We start from the raw sequence: 15,890 nt of genomic DNA, 5'->3' as shown, positions 1-15,890 counted from the left end.
AATAAGAATTTCGGAAATATAGATTACAGCTGGGAGTAAATATTTAATTGCTCCTGTAGGTATCCAGAATTCTCTCTACCAATATTGCAGAAACACAAATGCATATGAAATTGAAAAATGTGTCTCTTGAAGGCTGCTGTCTTAGACTTGATTGCAACAAAGCTTGTTGATCGAATTTGTGAAATAAATATAGATGCTTTTTCTGTAGCTTGAATAAGTCCCCTTTAAAATCCCATGTATTAAAGGCTACCTCTTTTCCTTCGTCCCGCTGAGAGGTGGAAACTTTGGGAAGTGAATTCTTAGGGAAGAAAATGAGAGTATGAGGCTGTGTCTTTGGAGATAATATTAGGATTCTGGCCACACATTTTCTTTTCTCATTGCTTCCTAGCAACAACAAAGTGAGCAGCTTGCTCTAGTATGTATTTCTGGCCATTATATGCTACCTCATCACAGTCCCAAAGATGATGAAGCCAACAAACCAAGGATCAAGCTCCTCAAACCAAGAGTGTTTCTACACTTTATGGGACACTTAGGCACTTTTAAAAACATGAGCAGACAGCTCACTGATATATTAGCAATAATGTTAAAAATAAATGTTATTATTCTAAACTATATGGAAAATATACTTATTTGATGGAGTCTTTTTGTTTTAAAAATTTTTTTAAAAGCTAAATATGCCAGAAAAAATGTGAATATATTTGGATCTAAATCAAACAAAATTATTCCTAGAACTCTTTGTTTGCCAAGTTAAATATCTAAATTCATTATTTTATTCTGATTTAAAATAGTACCATATACAAATACAATATGTTATAATAACTTAGATTCAAGTTAATAAAAATAAATTGAAACGCTGTCTTGTTCAAAGGAACTGGGCCCCAAATTATGTATTTCATATGAGAGAGAGGGGAATTGGAGAGTAAAATTTCACACATTTCAAAAATATTTCATCTTTCTTCAGTGTATATGTCACTGTATTATCTATATGAACTTCTAATTTTCCATTATACTAAATATATACATGTATCAAATTCATATACATATATATATATATATATATCAATAAATAATTCTGAAATGCAGTTAGGAATGACATAATAAATACTTAACTTAGTTGATTATTTCATTATACAGTGAATCACCATGGTGGCCAAGGGTGAGACATAAATATAAGTTCAACATTAACTATCATGCCAGCCTATTTTATCTTTGTGTACATAGATTTAGATGACACTGTAATAGCACACTTTGAGTAAGCAAGGACATTTTTTAAATTATGTTTTGCTACTACATTGGAAAATTTCATTCATTAAGCAAGCATCCACCACAGGCTGGGAGTAAATATTTAATTGCTCCTGTAAATATCCAGAATTCTGTGCTATGTGTTGTAGATAAAATGATTAAACATTGAGAATATCTTTAGTAAATGGAAGACATTAATTTAGAATTTTGTGACTTAGTGGACACTGCTGGTCAACATTTACTTAGTTTTAATAAAGAGATAAGCAATAATTGTCTATCACTTATGCCAATATATTTTATAAAATCACCCCAGTTTTTTATTTTTTTTTTATCTCCTATCTTGTTATTTGTAAATGCTATGCTGTATGCACATGTATATCTGTTTACAAATGTACCTGTAATATTACATATGAGAGTCCACACATGTGAGGGAGAAAATGCTTATGTTAACTTCTCAGAGAATATCTAAAACAAATAAGATTAGTCCCTTATTTTAGCCATGCATACTAAATCATAATGATCATATTACATATTTAATGTATAAATAACTTACAAATGTCTTGCTCAAAGTAACATCACCAATGTTCACATAAGCAAATGTCAAATGATAATAGTTCTGTCAAGATTCATTAAATTAATACATCGCTGAAAAGCTTCTAGTATCATTTAGGCAATTAATACACAAAATGAAATAAATCAAGACCCATATTCATTAATTTTTTAGAATCTAGACATAAATCAAATATATCAAATATATTTGATAATACAACAAGTTAATATGTGAGCCAAACTTCCACAAACAATATAGAAAAAAAATCTTCGTTCTTCTTGAGTTTCATGCGTTTAGCAAATTGTATCTTATATCTTGGGTATCCTAAGTTTTGGGCTAATATCCACTTATCAGTGAATACATATTGTGTGAGTTCTTTTGTGATTGTGTTACCTCACTCAAGATGATGCCCTCCAGGTCCATCCATTTGGCTAGGAATTTCATAAATTCATTCTTTTTAATAGCTGAGTAGTACTCCATTGTGTAAATGTACCATAATTTCTGTATCCATTCCTCTGTTGAGGGACATCTGGGTTCTTTCCAGCTTCTGGCTATTATAAATAGGGCTGCTATGAACATAGTGGAGCATGTGTCCTTTTTACCGGTTGGGACATCTTCTGGATATATGCCCAGGAGAGGTATTGCTGGATCCTCCAGTAGTACTATGTCCAATTTTCTGAGGAACCGCCAGACTGATTTCCAGAGTGGTTGTACAAGCTTGCAATCCCACCAACAATGGAGGAGTGTTCCTCTTTCTCCACATCCTCGCCAGCATCTGCTGTCACCTGAATTTTTGATCTTAGCCATTCTGACTGGTGTGAGGTGGAATCTCAGGGTTCTTTTGATTTGCATTTCCCTGATGATTAAGGATGTTGAACATTTTTTTCAGGTGCTTCTCTGCCATTCGGTATTCCTCAGGTGCCCCTTCTTAGAATTGGGAACAAAACACCCAGGGAAGGAGTTACAGAGACAAAGTTCGTAGCTGTGATGAAAGGATGGACCATTTAGAGACTGCGGTATCCAGGGATCCATCCCATAATCAGCTTCTAAACGCTGACACCATTGCATACACTAGCAAGATTTTGCTGAAAGGACCCAAATATAGCTGTCTCTTGTGAGACGATGCCGGGGCCTAGCAAACACAGGAGTGGATGNTCACAGTCAGCTATTGGATGTATCACAGGGCTCCCNATGGAGAAGCTAGAGAAAGTACCCAAGGAGCTAANGGGATCTNCAACCCTATTGTTGGAACAACATGATGTACTAACCAGTACCCCGGAGCTCTTGTCTCTAGCTGCATATGTATGGAAAGATGGCCTAGTCGGCCATCACTGGAAAGAGAGGCCCATAGGACTTGCAAACTTTATATGCCCCAATATAGGGGAATGCCAGGGCCAAAAGAATGGGAATGGGTGGGTAGGGAATTGGGGGGCGCTATCGGGGACTTTTGGGATAGCATTGGAAATGTAATTGAGGAAAATATGTAATAAAATATTAAAAATTAAAAAAAATATAGAAAAAAATCTATAAAATGTGATTACAAGTAAATGTTAAGTAAATGTGTATATACTTTTATTTGTGAATATTTAACATACACACACATATATGTGTGTATATATGTATATATACATACACACACACACACACATATATATATATATATGTCTTTTAGAGCTGTTTACATTTCTTTTTAGGAAACGATAACTTTCTGTATTAAGTGACAGAATTTGTTGATGCTAAAACAATTGTTCCTGGTAGTGAAAGTAGACATTCCCGAAAAACTTCTATTTGGGTTTTTGTGCAACTCATAGCAACAAAGTCATTTTTATTTCAAACTCCAGGAGCTTTTTGAAAAGAAGCCTATTTATTGATTTATTTATTTTCTTGTGATATGTTTTAATTGAAATGTAATTATATCTATGAGAACCAAGGACTAACAGTTTTGCAACTGAGGAGTCCACTGCCCAAAGAACATCCTAATGTTACCTGGTTTTAAAATGTCTTTCTGTCAATCAAAGTTCTTCAAAAAGAGACTTACAGCAAATCTTCCCTTCCTTTTACTGCCATGTACTGAACAAAAGACTTACAGAAAACACAGAAGAAATAGATGGATTTAGTGTTTGCACCTCTCTTTTGTTATAGCTTTTGTTATTGTGTTTTGTTGTTTTATTTTATTTTTTTTTAAATGCTATCCCAATAAATCTATACTGGTTCCAAAATTTACAAAGATACTTGTAGGAGGTCACATGCACAATGACTTATCCACTTAGACACATGTGAAGGTCAGACCAACTTTGAAATAATATATATAGTACCTTGAGTAGGAAATGCTAATTCTCTGACCACACATTCATAGATTAGCATTTACTAATTATTGCTGGATTCAATAAGTGTCTTAAACTTCATGGTTTTGGTATAAATATTGGTTTTCGGTTAGGTACTGAAAATTCTAATTGCCTTATGGTTAGTCACCAAAAAGAATCTAAAGCAAGACTGACCTGTTTGTCCTGAGCTCAGTTAGAGTCATGTCTTGAAAATTGCTTTGCTATTTTCTAGTTTTTATTTTATTTTCTAGTTTTTATTTGCTAGTTTTTAGAAAAAACTCGGGATAAGTGGTTTCATATTTTATGAGCAGCACTAGACTTAAAGAATTAATGAAGTGACATCCCCCAAATATCTAAATTAATAACATCTAATCTACCTAACTAAATTCTTGAATATGTTCCAACAGACCTCAGGAGATTATTTCTTTTCTAATACTTTTTAAAATACTTTTTCTATTAAATTATAAATTCTAATAATTTATAGTATTTGTACAACTAGTGGGAATATAGTGTATGGTATACAGTATCTTTGTGCATTTTTTATTAGATTGTTTTCAAAAGGTTTGGCATTGTTTCCAAAAAGATCAGGGAATATAATCATAGCAAAGTGTAAAAAATATTGAAAAAAATAATTGAATGCTGCCAAAATGGCTCATCCAGTTAATGTCCTGTCTGGCGAGGATGAGCACCTGAGGTTAGACCCCCTGCACACATTAAAAAGCCAAGTGTTGTAATGTCTCTTTTTAAACATGGTGATGAAAGAACGTAGAGACAGGATGCTATTTAACCTAGCTGAACTGAAGAGTTCAGGTTCACAAAGAGGCCCTGTCTCAAATACTAAGCAGACAATGGTACAAATCACTCCATGCTGAATAGTGGCCTCGACATATAAATATAAGACCATCTTCATGGACACACATGTGAACACATATGCATGCAACACACACATACACACAAGGACAGAAAAATACTTTTATTCTTGGGGGGCGGTATCCTCACATTTTCTGTATGATCAAATGATTTAAATTGTTGACATAAGCACACTCATTCGTCCTCTTCAAAATTTTACCAAGCAAACATAAAACTCACCACAAGAAGTACAGAAGGTCATTGGAATGACATTAAAATTTTTCATACAAGAAAACTATGAAGTTTAAAGGCTTTCTAGAAGGAAACATAGTAGGGAAAATGTTCTAGTCAGCAGGCAAGTATGGACAAGCGAAGGGAAGTACCTAGTATTCTTCAGGAAAGTCTTTCCACTGAAGGCTTCACGTCAGCATCTCCAGGCCTGAGATGCCCATAGACTCTGAGTTCTGGAGGTGCTGAAGTTCAAATAACCCAAGAACATATGGCCTTGGTGAAGCCTTAGGAGACCTTGGTTACCTGCAGATAATAAGTCTTCTAAGTGTGTTTTTAAGGTCCAACTTCACTCCATCTATAGTGTGTAGTTATTTAAAGTACAGTAGAGAGTTTAAAGTTAAAATATATGGAGAAAGGAAACAAGACAGAAGAGAGAAGAAGAAAATTTGCAATCATCTATAAGCAAAAGTGAAGCGAGTCATAGGGATGCGCACAGGACTCAGACAAAGCTCTTCTTTCAGAGAAGTATTGGGGTACTGCAGGTGAAGTATTCACCTGCAGTATTGGGGGCCCTGTGATCCATTCACTAGCTGACTAGCAATATAATTATAAATCATTATGTATATATTCTATTAAATTTTACTTACCTCCCACATCTGTTTTTCCTCTTTCTTGGCTATTGAAGACACTTTGCTACCATGAATTTCAGTCTTGCAATAGGAAAACACTTTAATTTTTTTCTTTCTGGAATATTTCTTCCAGGATTTCGCTGTCGATTTTTGTCTTAGGTTTCCTCACAATCTTTTAACACTTTCTTTCCCTGGAGCTAAATCCCTCCCAAGTGTATTTGAAACCAATCTCTCATAGTGCATTATCTTTTACCGTTTCTTTGAAGTTTTCACTATGACAAATTCACCTGCAGTATTCTGCAGTATTGGGGGCCCTCTGGAAGGAGTTACAGAGACAAAGTTTGGAGCTGTGATGAAAGGATGGACCATCTAGAGACTGCCATATCCAGAGATCCATCCCATGATCAGCATCCAAACGCTGACACCATTGCACTCACTAGCAAGATTTTGCTGAAAGGACCGAGATATAGCTGTCTCTTGTGAGACTATGCCAGGGCCTGGCAAACACAGAAGTTGATGCTCACAGTCAGCTAGTGAATGGATCACAGGGCCCCCAATGGAGGAGCTGGAGAAAGTACCCAAGGAGCTGAAGGGATCCGCAACCCTATGGGTGGAACAACATTGTGAACTAACCAGTACCCCGGATCTCTTGACTCTAGCTGCATATGTATCAAAAGATGGCCTAGTCGGCCATCACTGGAAAGAGAGGCCCATTGGACATGCAAACTTTATATGCCCCAGTACAGGGGAACGCCAGGGCCAAAAAAATGGGAAAGGGTGGGTAGGGAAGTAGGGGGGAGGGTATGGGGGACTTTTGGGATAGCATTGGAAATGTAATTGAGGAAAAGATGTAATAAAAATTGTTTTATATGTAAAAAAAAATAATAGGTGCAGATGAATTTAGTTCATTAACTGAAAGACAAAGATTCTGGGACAACACAAAGCAAACAGGAAGTTGTTGATACACCATTATAGTATTGATGTTCTTTAGAGTAATTTTCAAACTATGAACACTGTCAACTGAATATTTGTATAGTTAACCCATGAATACATGCTAGTAAAAAAATGTGCAATAAAGAACTAACATTTCCAAATCAACCAAGATCTATGTGTATTTATAGAAATTGATCTTAGTTGCCCAATGCACAATGTGACAGGCTAGTAAAATATGTAAACGTATTATCACTATCACTTCATTCACTTAATATTTTAAAATAGTCTTTTTATTATGTACATATGCATGAACAAATTAAATATATGTACACAGTTTACAATAATGAAGAAAAAAGCACTTCAGAAATTTATGGTTATTCCACTATTATTTTAATAGTTTTCCATATTTCAATAGAGAAAGAGATATTTACAAATTTCCAGGAATTTAGTATTTGGTAAAACTGATTGATGGGGATACTGATTCACAAATATGACACTCACACAAATATTTAAATCTCCACACTGCAATAAAAGTATACATACAGATTCATTGTATAGATGCAGTTCATTGCTGCCAAAAATTAAAACATGTAACAACCAAAACTGATGTATAAATGTGTAAAAATAGAGAAAACATGAAAAATTTAATATATATATTTAATATATACTATTGTAATAATGCATAGCCTACAATACAAGCCTAATATACGGCTTAACTATATAATAGTAACAAAGGAAAATATTCTATTAAAATTAAGTCTTGAAAATATATATATGAGTGACTGGGGGACTAGAAATTTATATATATATGTATATATGTATATATATACATGTTTATTTTAAGACACCTGTTTTAATTTCAAACTTATTATTGCTTTCAGTTTTATGTATTACTTTGAGGGCAGAAATATATTGGTCACTTTCTGTTACTGTGATAATATAATGTACAAAAAACAATTCAGGAAAAACTTCTTTTGACTAACAGATCAGAGAGCTACTCTCCATGGCACTGAGAAAAGCATGGCCCACTGACAGGAGCAGGAAATTTACTGGTCCCATCTTATTTGCTCAGATGAAAGAAAGAGAGCAAGAAAGAAGGGGAGCTAGGCTATATACCATCCAAACCCGCACCTAGCCTTGTACTCCTTCCAGCAGTGCTACACCTCCTGAAAGCTCCATATCCTCCTCAAACAGTGCCATCACCTGGAGACCAAGTGTTCAGATGCAGGAGCCTGTGGGGAGCATCTTGCATTCACACCACAACAGGACACAGTTACTTTAAAACAAAAATAGTTAATTATGCAATAAAAGTGCAATGGGAGGAGAGGCCCTAGGTCCCAATATAGGGGAATGCCAGGACTGGGAATGGGAGTGAGAGGATTGGGGAGCAGGGGGGAGAGGGAGGGGATAGGTGATTTTCAGAGGGGAAACTAGGAAAGGCGATAACATTTGAATGTAAATAAGGAAGATATCCAATTAAAAATATTTTAAAAAATTGAATTGCATGTCAAAATCTGTATTTCGTTTTGTGTTTACCATATTAACAGGGAGGAAATTGTGCTTAGCAAGCATTTCTTAGCATGTTGACTTTGCGCTTAGTTGCAATGAAAATAAAACAAAGAACAAAAGCATCTATACAAAAATTTTATAAATTTCTTTGTATGGTAAAAGTAGTTATTGTATATTCTCATTCTAGTTTACGCTTTGCTTTTATTATCAGAAAATTACATACACTCTATTGGTCATCCAGTTGCTTTTTGGATATACAATGAAGCTATTTTTAGCCTGTATACACCCACACATAAGTGTCTCTAAATCTTTCCACAGTGTTCTCATAAGCACTATTTTTATTTCCAGTTTGGTGATTTGCACATCAAATTTAATTTTCAACTAAATACTCAATACAATTGATAAGATGATGATTACAATTTTCATTCTGTTCATTGTTTTACATTATTTTTACTCAATTGATTCTAAAGCTAATGGACAAATATGATAGTAGTAGTAATAATATAGCCATAATGAACCAATGAACACACAGCGAGCTTATTAATTGCTGGGTTTCCTTCCAAGATATTTTCACAAATTAAGGCATTTAATTTTCTTCACAATACTGTGAAGTCGATACTGTTATTATCTCTGTTATGAATGGAGAAACTGAGATGTAGAGATGCCACTGCTATGTTGGGACAGGTACAGAGAAGGGTCAGTACAAGTGGCACTTGAAATCTAAGTCCCATTTTCAAGAATACTGCTCTCATTTTGAGTTAAAGCTGATCTAGAACCTGTGATCTATTGTCTTAGCCTTTCAGAAATCCAATTGCTGAAGTTAAAGGCATACAGGCATATAACATCATGATAACAACGTACACTGAAAACACACACACACACAAACACACTTTCAAATTCAGGTCCAACAGCTTCTGCTGAGATAAATCACAAGGGTCACAATTTTGGAGCACAAGTCTCATATCAAAATACCTTCAAATCTCAAAGTCCCTATTGGAAACTCATAAAACAAGGAGATTTTTATTCACATCTTGTTCTATAGAAACAAGGAGAAGAAGGAAAAAAAAACATAGTGATAGTGTTGGGAAGATACAAACAAAAATAGAAAAATGTTTCTGACCCCAGAGATAATATGCGTAGGTATAATGTCAAACACACAACCGGAAACAGATTTTTTTTGTTTCCAAAGAACGAAAAATACATACTTCTAGGGGGAATCGGAGAAAATTTGCCATGACTTTATTTATTTTGTCTTTCTTATATATTTCTATTCTATTTAAGATAATATATTATTTGAAAACTTGCTGGGTTGTGAGATAGCAGGAGATAATATTGATAGAGGGAAAGATTTGACTCCAAGTTTCCACCATGAAGCCATATAACTTAAAGGCTCTGTTATAGCTTACATCACTGACTGAACTGAAGAGTTGCAGAATATCCATTCCTCAGGAAAACAAGATGACAAACTTGGTAGTTTTAAATTGAAGATATAACATTATATTAGTGTTCTAATTACATAAGTATCGTATAAGAAATATCTAACGTCTTGATTCTTTGCAAAGAGATGAATTCATGCACAAAAGTAAATTGCTAAGAAATTCTTAAACGCATTTTAAAATATCAACAAATGGATTTTTCTTGGAACATTTCATGTCAAAATTTGGGAGAGAAAGCTTCCATATGTTTCCAACACTAGTGTATGCATTGTACTTGCCATTATTATGGTCCTTAGGTATAATAGGTATGAACTTGGTTCATGTGAGATACCTGCAGGGTGTGTAGGCATGTGTAAATCCCACATGTACTTTGGGGATAGTCTGGTAACCCTAGGGTTTATTGTTGTGAAGTCTATGAGTTTTTACCTACCACTAAAAAAAAAAAAAATTACTGTTCTTTTTATATGTCTCTCATGAACACATTTTGAAACAAACCAAAAAAAAGGGGGGGGGGAGGAAATAAATAATGAAAATACATAATTGAAAAACATACATCTAAATAATAGTAGCTACAGTTTATTTAAAGTTATGAGAAGCTACTCTGATGCAGTTTTAATATCTCTAATCATAATATTTTTGTGCATATTTTAAAGCAGATATTCAACAGGCAAAGAAAGTGTCAAGTGGTAAAGACAACCAAAATTGTAGAGAACAATAAAACCATTTCAGAGATGATCACTGAAATAGAAAATATAGCATCATAACAAACCACTTGAGATAATGAAAGGTAACAAAACATAGCACAAAGATGAAAACAAATTTGAAATGTTTTATAGATATAAAAGATGAAAAAATAAGAACCAACATGGTCACAGTGGTGATCCAAAAGGAAGAAAAAAGTAAAGGAAAAAAATGTTTAACAACTGGTAGCTTAGTAGTCGGGAGTATCAGGTAGACAAACTAAAGATAGGAACTTAGAAAACCTGCTAGAATGTAGCTAGAGTCTTATTCATGTATCCATCAAAACCTCACCAATGTAGTTCAGAAAAATGGCTGGTTCCAAAAGAACCAGAGTCAGTTACTTTCTGTAATATTGGGGCACACACACCCTCTTGTAGTACAAATATACACAAAATATACTATAACAAAAATGGGAAGGGTTTAAATTTTCTTTAGTTTTGTTTGAAGTGCTCAGTAAAAATTATAAAAACATTGCAGTCTAAACACCACCTATTAGAATAATAAAACTTCTGATATTGATTTCTCATTTTGCACAGGAAACAATACCTAAATAACTTGCAGATTGGAATAGGTCAATACATTGATCTAAATTTTATAAAATTAACATTTAACAGCTTATATTGGAAAAAAATTATGATTTTAATATTAACTATATTAAAAATGAGCAGGGATTTTACTTGACCACTATATGATCAATCAAATCTCAGTATTTTTTCAGATTATCTGCACTGCACCCTTGAATTTATATGTAATAGCATCATTATAATACTTTTGACCAAAAAAAAAAAAGAAAAGATAAAAAAAAATTGTAAAGTAATGGCAAGAAAACATTTCTTTTTTAAAACATTTCTTAGAGTGGCCAACAATGGGAATATTTTAGGAAAATTATGAATGTTAAATATCATGTACGCATTCATCTGAGAAATACAAGTCATATTACACTTAACTAAAACTTCTGGGTAACAACTCTATATGCGATGTTAGTAGTATTGCTTAAAAATATGTATACATTTATGAAATTATGACTGATTCCAAATGATAAGTTGTCTTCACTGTATGAAATAAATAATGTTCAGGCACACACCAAAGAATGAACCTGAGCCTGTCTAAGAGTCTAAAGGTTCATTTCTGAATGTGGGACGCAACCACACAAGAATCAATGGTGAATCAGGATATAAATGCTTGTTGTTAAAATGTTAATTCTTTCACATTTGAAATGAATCCAAAATAAAAGTATGGTATTTGCCACAATGTCAATAATACATATATCTGATATTGACTATATACTTAAAATAATTTTTCATAATTTATCATAACTATATATATGTATATATACAATAATATGTATGTTATGATAATCATTTTGGATATATATATAATTATTTACATATACATATGTTTGTGTGTGGTGATTTCTATTATTATAATTGTTAGAAGAGGCTTAATGTGCAATAGTGTTATTATTATGAGTCTCAACCTGATAAGCTTAGGTGTTCTTTAAATTTTATCTCTTTTACAATCAGTTCACGTTTCGATGGTCCTATCTTATTCCTGTTGATCATTGTATTAGGTTTGAGAATCAGCCTAAGTAGAAACATTAAAGTTTTTTACACTCTATTTGAGCAAAGAAATTGTCAGGACTTGACATCAACCTTCTACATGATCTCAGAGGCTCAAGTATAGAAATAGGAATTTTTAGGTAGCTAGTTAGATTAGAAGGTCTAAGAACTTTAAGGATGGACTACTCTCATAATCTACAGCTTATAAAAACAGGACTAGAGCTTCAAGGTTCGGAAGAGGCACATGATCTGGGTCATCTGGCCCTGAAAGGATACCTGACATCTAAACTGCCAAGAATGTCTTTAATAGATCACTGTTCAGCCTGGTTCAGAGGCTCTTAAGCTTAGAAGGCTATTGTATAGCAAGTGGCTTTACAGAGTAGTTTTCGCTCCTGCCAGCATCAATCCAAATAGGTCTGTCAATCACCTAGACAAAAATAAGCATCTAACAAAAGTTGTCAGTTCTAGAAACTTTAGATATAAAATAAAATCTATTTAAAATACAAATTGTGTACATTTGTCTGACCACTGCTTCCTTCTCACACTATGAGATATTTCTGTTTTCCAGATATCCATTTAGCCACTGGCCATAATGATCCAATTGAGAGTACCTCCTATACTTGCTAAGAAATGCCATCTTTTCTCTACACTTCACTTTGCACGTCTTTTTAATTCCTCCCCTAGAGATTACATAGAGCAGGCATCGTAGAGGAGTAGCAAGCAAGATTCTGTTGACAATGATGTGTAATTTAAAAACTTGTTAATATTTAAAAATGTATTAAAATGCATAATTTGAGAATTGGTTGATATATTCAAATCATATTAAAATGAGTAGAAATCATTATTTTTCATAGTTCTTGTTCATAATTACAGAGTTATTTTTCTGAAACCAGTACTTCACCTACAAACAAATACACACCAATTTTTTTGCAACTTAATATCTCATTTTACTTCCGTTTGGTTTTCAAAATGTAGGGTGAGATAATTCTTCCATGTGGCTATCTGTCAATCATTGGTGATACCATCACACTAAGTCCCCCTTACTCTTAGAAAAAATGATATATTGTAGAAAATATTCTTTATAAAATACATTTCTCCTCTTGTCATTTTATTATTAGAATTTTAAGCATTAAGAAATAACATCACAGGATTGTTATTTGTAGAGAATTGTCTCTCTCTCCAAGGGTTTCATTTATAATTTGGTTATGATACAAAGTACTAAAGCTTGGGCTACCACATTCTACTTTACATGGTGACAGTACACATACACAGCTAAATAATTAAGTGAATATTTTATAATCCCTCCCTCCTGTAAGGAGAATAAAAAGGTGTCAATCAGCTTTTATACTATTTTCACTCAGTAAAAGAATAGAAGCCTATAGTTGCTATACGTCACCACATGGTTTGCGCAGCATCATTAGTTTCTGTGGGATGGGAAGGGGAAGCTCAGACTAAGGTGTGATCATCTGCTATGTGACCAAGTGAATTTGGTCATTAAAGAAAGTTATGCACATACCTTGAAAATAAAATTATGACTTTTCACTAGAAATGCTCAATTGAAGTAAGAAACAAATTTGATTTTAAGTGATGAGCCTCTTACTAAGAGTTGATAACTTATGCATTTATATAGCCTCATAGAAAGGCCTTATATAAAAGTTTCTTGATTGAAAATCCTTATACTGCATAGCCATGATTAAGCTAAGGAAAACAAAATCTGTGAAGCATCAAACATGAAGTGTCTCTGTATTTTTGTTTGCTGTACAAATTGTGCCAGCATTTTTTTGTGGGCATATGTTTGTTTTGCGGAATGTATTTTTTACGTGTGTAGGGGTGTAGAAAAACAGTGCTCAAATATCTTATTTTATTGTAGTTTGTGGTGCACATAAATTGGTGACATATTACAACAATAATGTCTTTAAAAGATAATGAACAAATCCATCAGATAAATGAGAGCTGCTCAGAACAAGAGTTTCAACAGCCAACATATGGCTCCTTGGTTTATAGATATCTTTGAGAAACACTGTCACTGTAGAACAACATTATGTATCCCTTATTTTCAAGATGATTTTTTTTACAATGCCACTGCTCTCTCTCTGTTTTTTTTTCTCATTATATCTTTGCCATAATATTTGTCATTCTGTGAATGCCTCTCAGAGGACATAGTCAGGATGTTGACTATTTAAACTTTAGTCGTTTTCATTGGAAGAAACAAGAATTATGAACTACAATGTCCCCCAAACCTCCAATGTTACAGCATCATGTTAACATTGGAGCCATATAGAGTGACTAATCTCAGAACTCTGCAAAGTTTTGCTCCCAAGCCATCAAGTTCTGAAACTTTCATGAAGTATTAAAAGATCCTTATCATAACAGGCTTAGCTGCTGTGAATGGAGAGAAAAGGCGATTCTGCAAGCTATTATCTGTAAGCTGGGTGCAACCAAAATGTCAGATGAAATTTGGTGCACCCATTTGACCTCTACTCTAGTGTTTCTCTCATTATGAATGCCCTCCCCCAAGAAAGTTTTATAACCGTTCCTTTAAATTATCTGTAGACACTGCAAACCCCACCCCTCAGCCTTTGGAGGAAAAAAAAAATCGCAGTACACATCTTCCGATCTGCCGTTACTGGAAGGGTGTGTAGCTATCAGAAAGTACTAGAATTAGCACTGTCATCCAGTCTTGCCCGTTAGTTTTACTGCAGCAAAGACTAGTGAAACACTAAAAAAATAATACCTGTCATCTTACTTTGCCTGGTTTGATCCTGCCTCCCCCGGTACAGACTCAATTCATTTTTCTCTCACAGGGAATAAACATATTTTAAGCATCAGCTTCATAAAAACACAGCATCAATGAAACAGTCACCCCCCCCCAACCACCACCAAACACACAAACCCAGCGTTTACCTGTTTTACTAATACAAAGAGATTGAAAGCAAGAAAAGCTGCAGCTTGCCCAGCAAAATTCTCATTGCAGCAGACAGCGCAATTCTGTACTTACGGATCTTACCAGGGAAATGTCTCGGGATCTTTACAATTTTTCTGCAGAACTCTTGTCTGGAGTCCTCAGTCAGGCATGCTGTGCATCCAGGCAGAACCAAGCCGTATGGAATGTCTATGCAGCTGGGAGATAATGGGACTCTTTTTCCCAGCTGGGACTGCAAGCCTTTTATCCACTGAGTATTGCGTGGCTCCTCTCTGGTCTTAAGCATGAAATACGCTCCTCTCCTGCTGCATTCCTGACGGAACCTAGACAATTAGTTCTTGAGGCACATGTGCAAAGCTCCCGTTTGGAATATTCAAAGGGAAAATTCTCTGCACACTGAAAGGCAGTTCTGTCTTCCTCATCCTTCACAGACTCGGGCAGCTGGGAGCAGCTGCCATTCCAGTGGCATAAAAGATTAAATTCACCCCCCTCATTCTTTGACTAGATATAGTCACTCCTGTTGGGTCATCAGAAAATCGCTCTTATTGAAAACTGGGTCAGACTAACTACTTATTAGGTATCCAACAGGAAAGGAAGTAGTTTTTTTTTTTTCTTTCTTCCTCTACATTGTCATTTACAAGCAAAGATTAAGCCGGTCAAGGGTCTGAACAGATTTAGACTGTGTTCAAATGTAAGCTTTCTGAAGCATGCCGGCAGCTCCTGGTGCTAGTTAAAGTGATGAGAAGGGGGACATAAAATCAAAGGGCTACCGCTATACCCTTCAAAATGAAAAAACTAATGTGCATTAGGGTTCTTAAAGATAGCAAATGACATAAAGTAGACTCAAATAGTCAAGAGAAATACTGTTGCTCTCAGAAACAGTTTGTTTCCAGTTTCCTGGATTAAGAAGGAGTTTGCAGGTGTTTGTGTTATAGCTCTGCTTTTTTTTTTCTTCCTTTTTTTT

At 34.4% G+C, this 15,890-nt stretch overlaps 1 protein-coding gene across 3 annotated transcripts in view; it reads right to left on the bottom strand.

Annotated features, from left to right (window-relative positions):
- LOC110295968 (contactin-6) overlaps positions 1–15,398 on the bottom strand; it is a 355,090-nt gene extending 339,692 nt beyond the window's left edge. For all 3 annotated transcript variants that reach the window (XM_021164391.2, XM_029478903.1, XM_021164390.2), the window contains exon 1: positions 15,011–15,398. The gene's annotated coding sequence lies outside the window, so the exon portion shown is untranslated. The remainder of the gene's footprint in view (positions 1–15,010) is intronic.
- Between the last annotated feature and the right edge of the window lie 492 nt (positions 15,399–15,890).

This window comes from Mus caroli, chromosome 6, assembly GCF_900094665.2.
Source record: "Mus caroli chromosome 6, CAROLI_EIJ_v1.1, whole genome shotgun sequence".
In the NCBI taxonomy this organism is placed as follows: Eukaryota; Metazoa; Chordata; class Mammalia; order Rodentia; family Muridae; genus Mus; species Mus caroli.
Note: the sequence above shows the minus strand (reverse complement) of the source record. Positions and strands in the feature narration are given on the sequence as shown.